Here is a 17,658-nt window from a genome sequence, read left to right as displayed (position 1 = left end):
GTTGTCCCCGTGATGTTCAACAAAGAATTTTGGGAGGACAATGACCTGCAAGGTGCTTGTAAAGTGTTTGAACGAAGTGATGCTATTTCATGTTTGGTATACTCAGCCAATACAGGAAGAAATTATGTACATCCAGACTGAGAATCCTGTTACGATTTATAGGGTGCTCTCTTTACCGGTTATACAGTCATAATGATACAAACCAGCCGAGCCTAATCCTATCCTCATTTTAAAATTTCTAGAGCTGAATTTAATTCATTTTCTTTATTATTCAGTAGAGCTTCAGCAGCATCCATGTCTTCTCATATTTCAAACTTTAGCTGGATACAAACATGCTGATTACAATACCAAATAGGTAGATTGTTCTTCCATTTTTGCCTTTACCTCACAAACCTCATTATTTCTGTATCTTTCATATCATTCTGTCTGTACCTTGGAATCTGTACTGCAACAGCAAACATACTTTGCAGTGAGTTAGAATGCTGCAAACAGAGCTTGGAAAGGTAACCTGTTAGTAATATTTGTCAGTTCTCTAGACTTCTGTTCCTACATTTGGGTGCTTGATGTGGGAAAGTGCTCTGTTTCCCAACTCTAGCGTCCCTCACCTCAATGAGTACAAAATTTACCCAAAAAAAAGACAGTGGGTACCAATTTCCATGCTGTCTATTTGAGGAATATGCTGATTACGTACCTTGAACAAATATATAAACAATTTGAAGCATTCTGATCAGTGAGTGGGAAGAACTGTGGTTGCTTGTTGGTATGTGATTCCATTGTAATATAGTAAAGGTGTGCCAAGAAATACAATTTTAAATTGCATGCTTTGAGTTTAAAAAGCATCAGTTCTTCACACTGTTTCCTGATGGATTAAGGGAAGACATGACCATTAAATTTTTTAAATTACCTTACAAAACTAGACCACAAACCCAGGCTCATTCTCTTAAATGGCAATTTAACCACCACTGAACATTCTATTGTGATACAAAAATTGGAGGTGGGACTGTGCTCTCGGAGTTCTAATTTTTGCTTTAGAGTAGATGCTACTCTTCAGGCATGAATATAGTAATTTACACCAGTTGCTTATCCGAATAATTCATATCCTCACTGAGTGATATCTAGTGTTAAGGTTTCAACATGGCACTGTGATTTGACAGATGAGAGGATATTGTTGAAATTTATGCACACTATGGTAGTATGTGAATTCAAACAAAATTCCAAAACTTGCAATTGTGCGAGTTGGATACACTCGAAACAGGAAATCCTGCAACAGGCCCTACTGGGCAGAATTGGAATTGAGAGAGGCAAAATGGTGCCACTTAGTCATACAAACACATTATTAAAAAAACTGACACTTTTCCATCAAGGGTTTGTTCATTAATCCCAGATAAAATCTCCCATAGTGGATTAATGCTGCCCACAGGGCAACTTGGGGTGGAGTTGTCCTTTTTAAATCTCTTTAATTTCTTGTTTTAATAATTCACTGATGTGAGGTTTCATTGATCACACCAAGGAGGAAATAAGTGAGATCCTCAACATAGATTTTTTGGAGCAAGAGGAGTGAAGAGTAAAATTAAAATAGATATCTTGGCACTGATGTTGAAATATTTCACTTAGTTCCAAAAGCAATTTCCAGTTAAGAACAAGGCTTCACTTGTTTGGTTCAATATATGTTCTTCATCATCATTCGTGTGTTGTAAACATGTATATGACTTATTCGCTTGTGCTTAATAACAGTTGCATAATACTTGTGCGTTTGCGAATTTGGACATGTGTGCTAAAGGACTATCTAGGTAAACTGAGTATGGCCTAGTTTACAATAAACAGACTTCAGTCACAGGTGTTTTTGGGTTTTTTTGTTTACCACAAGAAAATAGGCTTGAAGGATAATCATTTATAGGCTCTGATGTACTTGTTTGTTATAATATATTGAGGCATACATATCAAATACTGTCACATCTCTTTCTCTCTGGGGCAGGGCTCAGGTGATTTCCATTTTATGCAAATAGAAATGGAAGATGGAAAGGCAAACAACCCAAGTTTCGTAACACTGCTATTTTGAAATTGCCTCTGCACAATAAAGGAGATACATTTATAATTGATGAACAGTTTGCAAAAATCATACTCATGAAAGATAATGCAAATATTTTAATAAATTATCATTGGGGAAACAGGCCTTAGTGGTTTAAAAGCATGTTTTAGTATTGTATTGTAAATGCATTAAATATATTTTCACTGCAGTGACCTAAAGACACACAGTATATTTTGTAATACCTATAAAGATCAGGTTTTCTAGATTAAAGAACAAATGAGATAAGAAGGTTCTCATTAAGAAATTATCTCCTTTTTATTCTTTCCAGTTTGTGTCAAGGTGAACATTGAGTGTTATTTAAAAGTCCCCCAACTAAACTCCATGCTCTGATTTCAACAGTCATGGAAAAACACTTCTTCAAGGCTTGAGGTTTCATGTCAGTGTGAATTCAAAGGTGCTGCACTGTAAACCCTAGTAAAATGCAAGTCACTTTCCTTGCCAGAAAACCACAGAGCTGGCACTTTATCAGGTATGATGTCTTCACACAATGGGTATATATATTTATAACTTATTTCCTGTAACGAACATGCAGGATAGATTCCAACTCTACAATTTACAAAGTGGACATTTGCAGGGAGTGTCAGGATAACTGAGCATTCTTATTTTCGGTTTACTGCAGTTTCAGTATTTTTAAAAATTCAATGTCGGGATATGGGTGTCGCTGACAAGGCGGGCATTTATTGCCCACCCCAGTTGCCTTTGAAGGTGGTAGTGAGCCTCCGCCTTAAACTGCAGTCCATGTGGCAAAGGTAATCCTACAATGCCATTAGGTAGGGAGTTCCAGAAATTTGACCTAGTGATGATGAAGGAATGACGATATATGTCCAAGTCAGGATAGTATGTGACTTAGAGGGGAACTATGCTTCTATCAACAGTGGAGTCTGCATGAAGAAGGCATGAGTTTCTGATCAGAACAAGCAGTGTACTGGACTCCATTAATCTTTTTGATTAGTTTATGCCATTATGCACCCAATACTTATCCTTGGCCACATAACAAAAGCAATAGTAACCTGACTTATTTAAGAATATTAAACTAAGGAATGGTTTTGATTCCATCTATCCCTTCCAATAGATCATGTAAAATCAAAACTTTCAAGTTGATAAAACTCTGTAAAACTTCAAAAAGCCGCGAAGGCAATCACAATGAACACTCTACAATTATTATTGAACTCTGATCGATTCCATTCTACAGTTGACACGTTCAAGGTCCCAGCACAGCTGGAATCAGTGTGTGATCATCTGTGCCTTAGTTTACTCAAACTTCAATTTTAAACATTCTCAGATGGTACAAGAAGGCTTCAGAGCTCTGACATATTTGGAACATGCACTTTTGCAGTGAACCAGCAACATTGACCCTAGTATTTGAAATACAGGTTAAGTAGAACAGATATTAAATAGCAAGTTCATGTCGAGTACTTTCTACCAATCAGACTGCGGAACCGGAGGCCACTGTTGGCTTAACCAGCCAGAACTTCAATCAGTCAGGTGCCAGAGACCCTTTTAACCTGTCTGTTCCAATAATCAGATCACAGAACCAGGAATCAATCAAATCACAGAACCATATCACCAGTGACCAATCTGATCCCAGAACTGATATCTGTAGTGCAATTTATGATTGGGAGTCACAATCATATTTTACCAAAAACCAATTGTTGTAGCATGTTTGTGCCATGATTCTCATCCATCCTACTATATATAATCCATGGTGAATTTGGTAATTCGATATTTGAGCCAGGCAGGTCTAATGTGTACTATATCTGTAATATCTTCCAGTTGTGATGGAGTCTTTACCTGAAACTTTAACTCATCTGTTCTTTCCACAGATGTTGACTGATTTGTGCTGTATTGACAGAATTTTCTGTGTTTATTACCGATTTCCAGAACTTCCTGCTACTTATAATAAAATTAATGAGATATATGTAACACAGGCAGATAAACAATGAAATAGCACAACCCCTGTACAGTGCACTGCATATATCCTATTGAATATACTTATTTTAAACATATATGTGAGCAATGCCACAGGAGATCAATCAGTTAACATCTTAAAAAATTCAGTAATTTGCAAAAAGCATCACTACCTTCCTTTTATAAATATATCTCTCTCTCCTCTGCTCACTCCAGCAAATTCAACAAACTCTACCCCAGGTGTACCCTCCACTGATAGAAGATAGCATCATACTCACCTGCACTCCTGTAATTCAAGGCCTGGTCTGATATCCTAACGCCCAATGTAAAGGATGATGTGCAATGCACCAAAAGCATATGCATTCTGGTAATTCCATTCCTCCGCACCCTCTGCTCTACTATTAGTTTCCTCTGCACTTGTTCACTTGGCAGCCCCATTACTTCACACCTGCAGCTTCATTCCCATGAAGAGATTGGCAAAGAGAGAAATGGAGGGGAAAAAAAAGAAAAACACAGGGAGGGAGTAACCGATAGAGACAAAGGGTAAAAGTAATAAAGACACAAGAAGAAAAGCGTGCACTTATACAGCACTATATCACTCCTCAGGGTGTTCCAAAATACTTCACATTCAGTGAATTACTTTGTGATTACTGGCAAAAGCAAAATACTGCGGATGCTGGGAATCTGAAATAAAAACAGAAAATGCTGGAAAGTCTCCAAGTGAGGCACATCTGTGGAGAAAGAAACAGAGTTAATGTTTCAGGTCGAAGACCTTTCGTCATCTCTTCCAGTTCTGACGAAAGATCTTTGACCTGAAACATTAACTTTCTTTCGCCACAGATGCTGCCTCACTTGCCGAGATTTTCCAGCATTTTCTGTTTTTATTGGTGATTACGGTCGTTCACGAAACAGAAATGGCAGCTATTTGCGCACAGCAAGGTCCCACAGGCATCAGTGAGAGGAAAGACCAGTTAATCTATTTTTCTTGTGGTGTTGGATAAGTGAAGAACTTTGGCAAGAACTGTCAGGCAGACAGGACATCAGTTTAACATCTCCTGAAGGATCGCACCTCCAACAATGTAGCACTTCCTCAGTAATGCACTGAAGTGTCGGTCTAGATTATGTGCTCATATTTTGCAGTGGGATTTGACTCCATAACCTTCTGACTCCGAGGTATGGTTATTATCAACTGAGCTAAGCTGATACCCAAAGAAAAAGGCAGAGTGAAAAGGAGAGAAGCACAAAGAAAATAACAGATATGAGGGGACCCACAGAGCAGTTATTCCAGGGATGTGACCTATATAGCTTCAAGACAGATGCATGAATATCAGAAGTAGTGAAGTTCCCCCACCCCCCCCAAATCCCCAATTGTTTGCTGTCGCCACAAGCTATGGAAAAGGACAGGACCACTCTAAAGTAAAAATCCTCAATTGGAGGAGGGCCAATTTCAATGGGATGAGAACAGATCTGGCCTGGGTAAATAGGAATCAAAGATTGGCAGGCAAAACTAATTGAACAGTGGGCGACCTTTAAGGAGGAGATGGTTTGGGTACAGTCTAGGCACATTCCCACGAGGCCGAAAGGTAAGGCAACTAAATCCAGAGCTTCCTGGATGACAAAAGAGAGTGAGTAAGATGAAACGGGAAAGAGGGGTGTATAACAGATGTCAGGTTGATAATACAAGTGAGAACCAGGCAGAATATAGAAAGTTCAGAGGAGAAGTGGAAAAGGAAATAAGAGGGACAAAGAGAGAGTATGAGAATAGACTGCTGGCAAACATAAAAGGGAATCCAAAAGTCTTCTACAGGCATATAAACTGTAAACGGGTAGTAAGAGGAGGGGTGGGGTCGATTAGGGACCATAAAGAAGATCTACTTGTGGAGGCAGGGGGGATGGCCGAGGTACTAAATGAGTTCTTTGTATCTGTCTTTACCAAGGAAGAAGATGCTGCCAGAGTCTCAGTAAAGGAAGATATAGCTGAGATACTTGAAAGGCTAAAAATTGATAGAGGTACTTGAAAGGCTAACTGTACTTAAAGTAGATAAGTCACCCGGTCCAAATGGGATGCATCCTCGGTTGCTGAGGGAAGTAAGGGTGGAAATTGCAGAGGTACTGGCCATAATCTTCCAAACATCTGTAGATACAGGAGTGGTGCCAGAGGACTGGAGAATTGCAAATGTTACACCCTTGTTCAAAAAAGAGCGTAAGGATAAACCAAGCAACTATAGGCCAGTCAGTTTAACCTCAGTGGTGGGGAAGCTTTTAGAAACGATAATCCAGGACAGAATTAACAGTCACTTGGACGAGTGTGGATTGATTAGGGAAAGCCAGCACAGATTTGTTAAAGGCAAATCGTGTTTAACTAACCTGATAGAGGTAACAGAGAGGGTAGATGCAGTTCATGTGGTGTACATGGACTTTCAAAAGGCGTTTGATAAAAAGTGCCGCACGGCAGGCTTATCAAGATTGCAGCCATGGAATAAAAGGGGCAGTAGCAACATGGATACAGAATTGGCTAAGGACAGGAAACAGTAGTGGTGAACGGTTGTTTTTTGGACTGGAGGGAGGTGTACAGTGGTGTTCCCCAGGGGTCAGTGCTGGGACTACTGCTTTTCTTGATATGTATTAATGACTTGGACTTGGGTGTACAGGGCACAATTTCAAAACTTGCAGATGACGCAAAACTTGGAAGGGTAGTAAACAGTGAGGAGGATAGTGACAGACTGGTGGCATGGGCGGACACGTGACAGATGAAATTTAACGCAGAAAAATGCAAAGTGATACATTTCGGTAGGAAGAATGAGGAGAGGCAATATAAACTAGAGGGCACAACTCGGGTACAGGAACAGAGAAATCTGGGGGTTTATGTGCACAAATCGTTGAAGGTGGCAGGGCAGGTTGAGAAAATGGTTTAAAAAGGCATACGGGATCCTGGGCTTTATAAATAGAGGCGTAGAGTACAAAAAGTATGGAAGTCATGATGAACCTTTATAAAACACTGGTTCGGCCACAACTGGAGTATTGTGTCCAGTTCTGGGTACCGCACTTTAGGAAGGATGTGAAGGCCTTCGTGAGGGTGCAGAAGAGATTTACTAGAAAGATTCCAGGTATGAGGGATTTTAGTTACATGGATAGACTGGAGAAGCTGGGGTTGTTCTCCCTTGAACAGAGACGGTTGCGAGGAGATTTGATAGAGGTATTTAAAACCATGAAGGGTCTAGACAGAATAGAGAGAGAGAAACTGTTCCCATTGGCAGAAGGGTCAAGAACCAGAGGACATGGATTTAAGGTTATGTGATGTGAGGAAGAACTTTTTTTACACAGCGAGTGGTTAGGCTGTGGAATGCACTGCCCGAGGGGGTGGTGGAGGCAGATTCAATCATGGCCTTCAAAAGGGAACTGGATAAATACTTGAAAGGAAAAAAATTGTAGGGCTACTAGGATAGGGCGGGGGAATGGGACTAGCTGGATTGCTCTTGCACAGACCTGGCGTGGACTCGATGGACCGAATGGCCTCCTTCCGTGCTGTAACCTTTCTATGATTCTTAATAGCACCACTGGAATCAACCCAACCTCAGCACTGCAGGCCCCAAGCCTGCCCCTTTGTGCTCCCAAACCCCACAACCATCTGGACAAGTAGGCTAATCCCTTAAGAGAAATCCAAGACTTTATTGAGGAACAGTGATGGCAGCAGCTGGGTACAGGTGATATTCAGAACACTGTTTTCAAACTACTTGCAAGCAATGACTCAGGAAATTTAGCCAGAGTATGTTTGAAGCTAGGCTGCTTATCGTGGTAATCATGTTCTGTGAATTAATGTCAATCGTATAACTATCGTGCTCTTTTGGGTTGGGTTCAGACTGATGATTGACTTGTTTGTGTAAAAATATTCCCTAACTAATAATAACAAGATTGATGGGGAACAGGGGACAACACTCAACAAGGTCACCTGTTTTATGCACTCAATGTAAAATTGCGAGTGTTGTACAGACCTGCTTGGTTGACACATTGTAGTTATAATGCAAGAGTCTTGAATTACACTCTGAAACAGAAGAAATAATCTCGATGATTATAAATTTATAGTGTCAATTTGGAATCTTTCCATTCATTTTCATTTCCCTTTCCTCCTCCCATTAGCACAGAGGCTAAGTAAGTTGTACCTAGCCACTTAATATACCAGTGCAGACACCTCCCGAATGCAATTGAAAAAAATGGTAGAGAAGCTGTATTCCAAGATATAGGCTTTTAAACTGGGGTCTGTGAGGGCATCCTCTAAGGTCATCAGGTTTTCATCTGGGTTAGCTATATTGTGTGCCGCAAGGACAGAGCTTTGACAATTCTGTATTCTATGCTGTTTCTATATTTATTGACATACTAGCACATTATTTCTGTTTACTAATAAAAATGTTTTCTGCAATGATGGCACTTTTCTCCTTTTTGGGAAGCTGACAATATTTGGGACAGAAGGTCACGAAGTGAAGCAGTATTTGCAGGAGGTCCTCAAGAGTGTGTCTTTATTTGTAGGGGGTCAGCCAACTTGAATCTCTTGTAGCGCAAGAACATCAAGTTCATATAACAACTTGGCCAAGTAGTCATATTTTGCTGATGAGGCCTTCCACGTTGAGGTGACAGACATGTAGATATGGGCCTATGCCCATATTTGATGTTGCCCTGAAAAGGATCATCTTGATTAGGAATGTCGTGTGTGTTGCTTTTTGGACTGGGAGTCTATCGATCGGCATTTGGTCACCTTGTTGGCAGTCATGCTGGAGCACAACAGAAAAGATCACGTGAAGGTTGCTATCTTCCTTGAAATCTAACCAATCTAAATAATTCACCAATGTATCCATTTTTAACTTGATCAACCAATTTTCATTTTTTTTCACAGTGGTGACTGATTTGGAATACAAGGGTTAATGCTGCAATCCTGTGCACCCAGCTACGAAGCCCTGCTCAAGGGGAGCATGGGTCAGGGATGCAGCTACAACTTTGTAACCCTGATTCTCTGACCTGTGCTCCCAGTGAGTGTGGCTCCTTTCTCAATTAGCTCCATAGCGTGTTTTCTCTGTCATTTGATCCTATCATCTAGTTTAATCTAAATTTGAATTGTGTTGCCTAGTTTTTGGAGATTCAGTTCATAGCTCCCCTGAAGGTTCAACAGGTGAAGATCCCAGGTATCAGCCTGAGTCTGTACTGAATCAGTTGACTCCACCAGGGTGTGGTAGTGCTCCCTTGCCTTAGTATCCTTAGTCTAGTGTAGGGAGAGGAAATTGGTGACATTGGATGGGAACTGGATTGGGTTTAGCTGTTATTTCCCATAGTGAATCAGCCATCTAACACTGACTAATCTAGGCTCACACATTGCTTTGATGTATACATTTCCTTTGTGATATTCATATCCTATATTTTAGATTTACACAATATAGGGAAAATGCTTTTCTGTAAATTTGTAATGATTATTATGAGGAAGATTAAAACATTGTGAGCAAGGAAGGGGAATTATCAGCTAGGATTCCCACTCTTGCATGTGTGTGAGGGTGTTTTTCTTGGGGGTGGAGAGAGAACCGGTTGGGGAGAGAAACACCGTTCAGTCTGCTGGGGTGGGGGTGCAGGGGTGGTGGTGGATGAGAAAGGGAGACAGGCCCTCTTGCTGTGGGGGAAGGGGGCATCGCAGACTCTGCTGGGAGTGGGAGGAATGCTTGATGTTGGGCTTATGTTACAAAACAGTATGTTCTCCAATTCATCATGAGCAATGGCACTGAATATTCATCAGTATATTTTATATATTTTAATTTTAAATAAATTTTGAAGCAGAAAGTACAATTGTCAGCACTCTTGCTTTTAAAATAACCAAATATTTTCAGCATGTATTCATAAATTCATTCCATAAAGTGGAATGGCACACAATCAAAAAAACATTATCTTAAATGTTTCCATAATTTTTCTAATATGAAGGGAACATATATCAGAGGTACTGTACCAGGCAACGATATCCACCAGACCTCTCTTGCATAACTGAGGCTCAGATAACAGGCAATTAACATTAGGTTGTTCGGTGGAAACTCACTATTCTTAGGCAGCCATAATTTCTTTCATCTCACTTTAATAATGCTCTTTTTTGTTCTTATTTATGCAAAGAGACTTTTGAAACACTGGTTGTTGGCTGAATAAAGACTCTTTTAAAAAGGAAAGGTAATGTATATTTTCTCTTAACCATTATAAAACTAGTAAAAAGCTAAAAGTCTACTGTTCATTTGAGTCCACTTAATGAAATACCTGATGAGTGTTTTTATAATAGAAAATTATTTTTAAAATTCTAACTGTACAAATAGTTTTATCAGATCTTAAGGCACCTTAACCAAAAATTGCTGATAAAATTACTTTTTTGTTCATTAAATAGTACTGTTTACAATCCAAGTTATGCCTTGGGTCACACACTGTTTTAAGTTTTCTTTTAGAAACCAAAATGTTTCACCATAAATATTGTATAGCAAATTGAAATTAGATCACTTTATAAAACATAGGTTAAAGATTAATATTGCAAAGTAGATTCTAGCTGAGAATATACTAAAAGTTTAACAAAACAGAATACCAAATAATTTTGTGGCAAATGGATTAATCATAAGAGTGTCATTTTTTTGGGAGGGGTGGAGAAGTAAGGTTAATCATTAAGGAGGCTATTGTTATACTGTCGGGCATTAAGAAAGTTATAGGCAAGCTTCCCTGATGGTCCTGAGGTTAAAGGCAATACTCACAATATCTCGGGTTCAATTCCCTGACAGTACTGAGTTAGATGACATTAGTGAGGGCAGCAGCTGGGGTGCAACGATTGGCCTCAGTGTTCCTGAGGGGAAATCCGTATAGGTTTCTGCTCCAAGTTGCTGTCTAGTCACCTCTGTGTTGAAAAGTGCATCTGTGTGGACATCAAGTGAGAACAGATCAGGCTCAGCTGCGATGCCCTGTGCTGTCCTAATAGTCTGCTGACATTTGCTATCTAGGCTCACACATTAAGATTGTCTCGTGGTTGAGGTAATGGAGGAAAGCTTTAGCCACTGAATTGTGTTCCCAAGGAACACAATTCAGTGGCTTCAAAGGAGAATGGGAGAAAATTAGGGGGGGGTAATTAAGTGCGTACACTTAGTGCTTAACTATGAACACTGAATATTCGAAAGACAACTCATCTTGTTCCATGAACTATTTTGGACTAAACATGGATTGCTTGAACAGAGCTTCTTAGCTTATTGTAAATTAGAGCAACAGACTTTTTAAATTGCTGGGGTACTTGACCTATGGTACTGAACGTGATGAAATGTCCTGGTAGCGGTGAAGGGCAGAAAATGGAGATAAAGCACAAGTGCAAAGATGACCATGCTTTCAGAATCTGAACGGTTTATTCCTGTCAAACAATTCATCAAGCAGTAAGATACCTTTTTAGAACATAATCTGCTCCCCCAACCCAGAGGGGTGCAGCATGCATGAACAAAGGTGGCATATAAAGTAAACAACTACTGTAGAATGCCACAAAATTCATAGAATTGCCATTACTATATCAATTATGTCAAGTGTCAATACAATTCAATATGAAAGTAAAATACAATAAACAATAGGCCACCTCACGGAAGCCATAAAGTCCTGAAAAAATACATGTTATGACTGGATGACTATCAAGCATTTCAATCAACTCAGTCCCAAGGTCCAAATAGTTTGGTAAGTTTGTATTTTTTAAAAAAATGACTAACCTGTACAGCAGATGTAGTGTGCAAGAAGTGTTCATAATGTCTCTTAATCTGCTTCCTAACTTTTTAAAATTATGAAATTATATGAAGAAACTCCTGTGTCCTTACTCCTCTATGACACTTAAACTGCATCAGTTGTTCCATACCTCTTTGGCATTTGTAGCATCCTTTTCGAGTGTATTTTAGTTCAAAATAATTAGTGGAACAAGGTCCTTCTTGTCTCCACTGCTGTCTCTATTTTGGAGGAATATAATGAAGTGACACAAGAGATGTGCCATCCAGGTTAGATTCCACACTACGCATCGTTCTCTTGATCCTCCATAGCTCATTCATTGGGGTACATACTACAACAGGAAGCAAACCAGGAGACACGTGTGATAGTTGCTGGCCCTCCAACACCCTACCACCATTCCATACCCTTCTGAAGGAGCCTATGAGCCTACTTCATCAAGCAATTGAAATTTTCCTGTCAGCGTGGAGGCTGGAAGTGCCCAGATGCGCATTGATATAGTTGCGTTACATAATATTTTGCAATTCGGTTGATAGTAGGGGGAAGGTATACAAGAATCTAGTCTTTCAGGGATTGACTGTTTTGACCCAGTGCTTTGGGGTCCTTAAATTGAATTAGAACACAGAAAAGAGACCCTGCGGTCCACTTTCCATCTCTGGGTCATCTTAAGACGTTCTGGACTCTATCCTGGTGGAGATTCCATTAGTATAGCTAAGCCTAGATTCTGCTGAGAGTGTTATTCCGCATTCCTGCTAATGCCAGATCAAAGATGTCAGGTACCAAATACACCCCTCTCCCTTTATTCATGCTTATGATTATTGCTATTGTTGGTTCACTTACTTCTTTGTACTTCTCTGCACTCTTTTGTTGAATCACTTGAAAGCCAGCCAAAATGTGCTAGGCCTGAATGGGTTTAGGTGCCATGATGAGCAGGGAGACGGCCTCTTTTAGATGAGTACCCCATGTTAAGATATTTGTGCCAATCCCACCGTTCTAGGATGTCTGAGACTGCTTGATTTATGGTAATTAGCAAAAATGGGGACAAGAATGCTGAAGGCCATTGCACAAGGAACTTTAGCAGTATGAGGAGTATGAACAACTTGAGGAAGCTACAGTGAAACACAATGATACGGCTGCTTACACTCACTGTGTATGTGCACGTGCACTCGTGTGTGTGCTAAATCAGCAGTACTTAACTTTCTCTGATACTTTAAACTGCTTTCTGAAACCAAAATAGCAGAGCATTTCAATTAGAGTTTTCTTCCATAGTCTTTAAGTGTCAAATCAGTAATGAGTGCTTCTGCCTCACTGCTGTGACTTGGACAAGTGGTAGAAGGCAGTAGGATTATTGCTCATATTTACCTGGTTTAGGCAGCTTCTCGCCCCTCTGAATAAAAAAAAGTCTTTGCTAAAAACGGGTTGTTTTGAAGAAGTAGTAGATTCTTGCTCAACAGGCTGACTAACAAGTTTTTAACGTTTTTAATTACGTTGGGAGCTGCCTTACAGGTAGTTAGACTGTGAATTGTTGTCACCTTTCCTCTTCTGCTGGATTACCAGATCAATTTCTCTGGCCTGTTTTCCTTGACTGGTATATTTAAACAGCTTAGTTAACAGATAACTGGCACTCGTGAGAAGCTGCAAGCATGCTGTATTTAGTGTTTCATAGACCTGTTTAATTTCAGATAAAATTGACCAGGAATGGCAGTCAACAACCTGGGAGATTGCCACCTCCTTGCCTCTAATCTCTTGACAGAATTCATTTATTTGCTTTACCTACTGTTCCTCTAGCTAACAGGACGAAAGGAAATGTAATAAACAGCAGCCGTGGCTTCCATTTTTAAAATTCCAGAGCCCTGGCCTTGTTCCAAGTTAAATGACAAGGTAAACGTAGAAATGTTATAACTTAAGTCAGGACAAATGCCCACGTAGCCAGTTTTTCTGTCTCAAAAATCAGTACCACTGAGACACATTTTGAGGACTCTGAGGCCAACAGCGGACTGAATGGTAAAACCCTGTACTGATGGCTCACTGCTCCAGTACTAAGAAAAAATAGAACGTGCATTTATATAAATGTCGCAATATGCTTCATAACTTTAGAAGTGAAGTCACTGTAGTTTTGCAGGCAAAAGCGGCAGCCAATTTGCACGTTGCAAGGTTCCACAAATATCAGTGAGATGAATGACCAGTTAATCTATTTTGGTGGGGTTGGTTGAGGATTGAATGTTACATAGAATTACAAAGTATTTTACAGCACAGAAATAGGCCATTCAGCCCAACAGGTTTATGCCAGAATTTCTCCTCCATGAGCCTCCTCCCACCTTACCATTTCACCCTATCAACATATCCTTATCCTTTCTCCCTCATGTACTTATCTAGCTTCCCCTTAAATGCATCTATGCTAAGCGCCTCAACCACTCCATGTGGTAGGGAGTTCCACATTCTCCTGTCTCTCAATGTTGGGCAAGAGAACTCCTTACTCTTCAAAAAAAAAAGTGCCATGGCATCTTTTACATCTACCTGAACAGACAACAGGGATTTGGTTTAACATCTCATCATACAATGCAGCACTCCCTCACTATTACCTTGACGTGCCAACTTAGATTATGTAATGGAGTGTGGTTTGAACCCACAGCCTTCTGACCCAGGTGAGAGTGCTACCAGCTGAGACAAGCTGTTGATCCAAAGGTAGTTCCTGTGGGATTCATTGATCCCTATGACAAAGAAGGTGACAACGACAACAACAACAACCACAACCACCGCAATAAACATTGCAGAACATCATGTAGCCAGTCAACTGCTAGTCAGTCACCCAGATGAAATGCTTGGATGATCTCTGACGGAGTAACTATCTTTACCGTCATCTGGAAAGAGAAGTTTTCCACTGCCTAGAATGTTCTGATCCCTGACCACATCTCTCCTGCCATCCCAACTGTTTTTCAGGACTGCAAAATAAGAAAAATAAAACCCTCCATTTCCCCAATCCTAGGGGTACCTCTTTGATAGCTCCTGCTACAAGCAGCTTCTGCACCATATCTTGTGTCTGAGAATCCTTGAATTGTTCTGACAAAACTAACCCCTAGCATATTCTGATGCAGGACATTCTGGGCCAGTGGGCACTGTGACAGTTCTTGTACTGAACTGTGGAATTTGGTATACCCTCCAGGCTCTTGGCAGAATTTGAGGCTTCGTAAATGGCATAATGTGAATTTGCCAAATGAGTAGCACTTATACCAGCAGGACTATGGATTGATATTTTCTTCAGAAATTCTGCACCTGTGTAGGTTTTACACACCTCTGGTTATGGGAACAGCAGAACTTGTTTGCTAAACACACCATTTCAGTAAACAGTGACTTCATTTATGTGTTTTTTTTTTAAAAGTCTAGTACGTCCATGAAGAGGATTTTTCAGAGTAATGACCTCAACTGTCGTCTTTGTGTGGGAGCCAATAGCAGAAATTTGCAGTTTTGTAGATTTTCATTGTTTATGAATGCTGAGCAAATTTGATTTATTTGATATTCATTGAGTTTGAACTTATAAAAGTGGACAGAAGTTGTTGGATTTCTTTAAAGCTTTGAGGATAAACTCCATTAATTTTATCCAAACATCTGATCTGATTATTGCCATTTATTCATCAGCATTATAGCTCCCATCATACTGTTTCTGAAGGGAGGAAAATAAGAATTAAAAGTTCCTGGGAAGGAATTTAAAGGAGGAGAGGGAAGTGAAGAGGCAGAGGTTTAGGGAGGAAATTCCAGAGCATGGGACCTATGTGGCTGAAAGCGTGGCCACCAGTGATGGAACGAAGGAAGGAAGTCGGGTGGGGGGAGGGGGTGTCTTCACAAGATGCCAAAGTCAGAGGAGCGGAGAATTTAATTTTAATTTGTTTTTGGTAGGGCTTTGCACCAGCTTCTTTTGTAGTGTGGAGACAATGCCAATTTTTCCTGGTGAGGCCAGTTTTTATAGGTGATTTGGATTTGGTCACTGGCTGAAAGCTCTTCCTGTAGTTACCAGGAGACATAGCTTTGTTGCTGTAATGGGAAGTGAAGAATATCAGTGGCTTGGAGCAGCCTCATCACTGGTAATAGGACAGTGGGCTTGGATTAAGGCATGGACAAGCGGTCCTCTGTTACCCATGTGATTTATGTAGCTTACTGCCTTTTTAATTGTTTGTTTTGTTTTGACGGTGCCTCAGGAATGTGGTAAACTTGCGACTGAAAATCTTACAACTAGGAATTGCCCATTGTTCACTCTACTGAATAGGTGTAGATAACACCTATGCTTCATTCCTGTGGTTAACTTACTGAGTGTCTCCGTCTCAGGGACTGATGTATGAAATGTAGTCAACCAATTAGAAAAGAGTGATTGGCATGAGTCAATGAGCATGCAATTTGATGCTAGGCTGTATTAATAGATATTTCTGTAGGTCGTAGGAAGGTATAATGGATTCCAAACATTTTTGTGCTTGGGTTTACCTCCAGCCTTTCTTGCCTACAGTAGCTATTTTTCATTAGTTTAACTTTGTATAAATAGAACCAGGTCCTTACTGAAAAGATTAATATTTCAATGCTGTTTTTTTAAAAACAAATCTCAACAATAAAATGCCCGATTTTAGATTTATATAATTTGCTTGTCTTTTAAAGTGCAAACTTTTACAGACTTATTCCACAAGAACAACAAAAGGACTGAAACAAATGGCTTTATGGTCTGAATTGATTTTAAGTTATTGCTTAATGTAGGTAATTAATTTCTATCTTTACCATTAACAAGCAGTGGTCCAGCACACAGTTCCCTGACATTGAGTTTCCAGTATTAGGCAGTTCATTAGGGAATGGAGGAGAGTGGAGGTGAAGCACTTTCATGGAAGGGAGAGGATGAAATGGGGCGCCAATGGGTTAGTCATACATTCCACTTGTGAACCTTTTATAGATTGTATTTGGAAGAAGCCAAAGAGTAGATCGCAGACTTGACCTTGTGAAATAGGAATTTGTGTTTGATACGCAAGACAATGAGGAACTGAGAATTCTGATCTTAGTCTGTGGGTTTTGTAACTGGTTCCATTGCAAAGTGAAGTAGCAACAAATGGAGTTGGTGTGGCACATTGAAAAGTAATGCAAAGTGATGGGATGTAGGTTTATACCAGTAATCTCTTAGACTGTCTCTCCAATCTTCTGCACACCATCTTCCTGATTTCTGTACTGGAGTCTGGGTACTTCCTTACAGACCAGGAAGAAATGAGAATCATTTTCGTGTTCCTCTGGCTAACAGTTTGAGTGGTGTTGATGGAGCTGGATACCTCAACAGCTTCACAAAATTTGGAATGTATATACCTTCTCCGACTCTTATTCTCACACTCTGGTCTGGAAATTTGGGTGCAGGGAATGATCCCTGCGCCTGAATGGTGAGGCCCAAGACATCCTTGATTTTGGGCCTTGTGCTTCATTTCCATCGAGCTGGGGAGAATAACAGACAACTTGCCGGTGAAGCAGGATTGAAAATCAGCCCTGAGTTAAATGAAGAAGTGGGGGCAATCGGGTCGGGAAGAGGGGGGCGATTGGGTGAGGAACAGGGACAAATGGGTTGGAAGGTAACGGTGGCTGGAGGGAGGAGGAGCAGGCCTTCTCCTCCCAGCTTCATATTTAGATAAGTATATTTTTAAAAACTTGTTAGTTGCAACGTAGGTTTGCTTTTTCTGAATGCAGCTGGTGCCGGCTGCCTCAGGGCAAACCAATCTTACAGTGGGGGCCTCCAACAGATGTTAGGCTCCTTATTTGCATATGCAATGGGCCAAATACCTGTTTCAGGTCTGGGAACTGTGTGCTGTTTTTTTTGGGCCTTTACCAATGTGGCGGGCGACACACTTCCAGCTGGTAATGAGGCTGTGCTTCCTGCCCATCATAGGGCTTGAGAGGCCATT

At 40.4% G+C, this 17,658-nt stretch overlaps 1 protein-coding gene across 12 annotated transcripts in view; it reads left to right on the top strand.

The window, feature by feature from the left end:
• The window catches only part of LOC137300980 (probable beta-tubulin polyglutamylase), a 273,624-nt gene that overhangs the window by 48,383 nt on the left and 207,583 nt on the right, over positions 1–17,658 (top strand). The window lies entirely within an intron of this gene.

This window comes from Heptranchias perlo, chromosome 32 (assembly GCF_035084215.1).
Source record: "Heptranchias perlo isolate sHepPer1 chromosome 32, sHepPer1.hap1, whole genome shotgun sequence".
NCBI lineage: Eukaryota > Metazoa > Chordata > Chondrichthyes > Hexanchiformes > Hexanchidae > Heptranchias > Heptranchias perlo.
The sequence above is the reverse complement of the archived record's forward strand: the minus strand, read 5'-3'. Positions and strand labels throughout refer to the sequence as shown.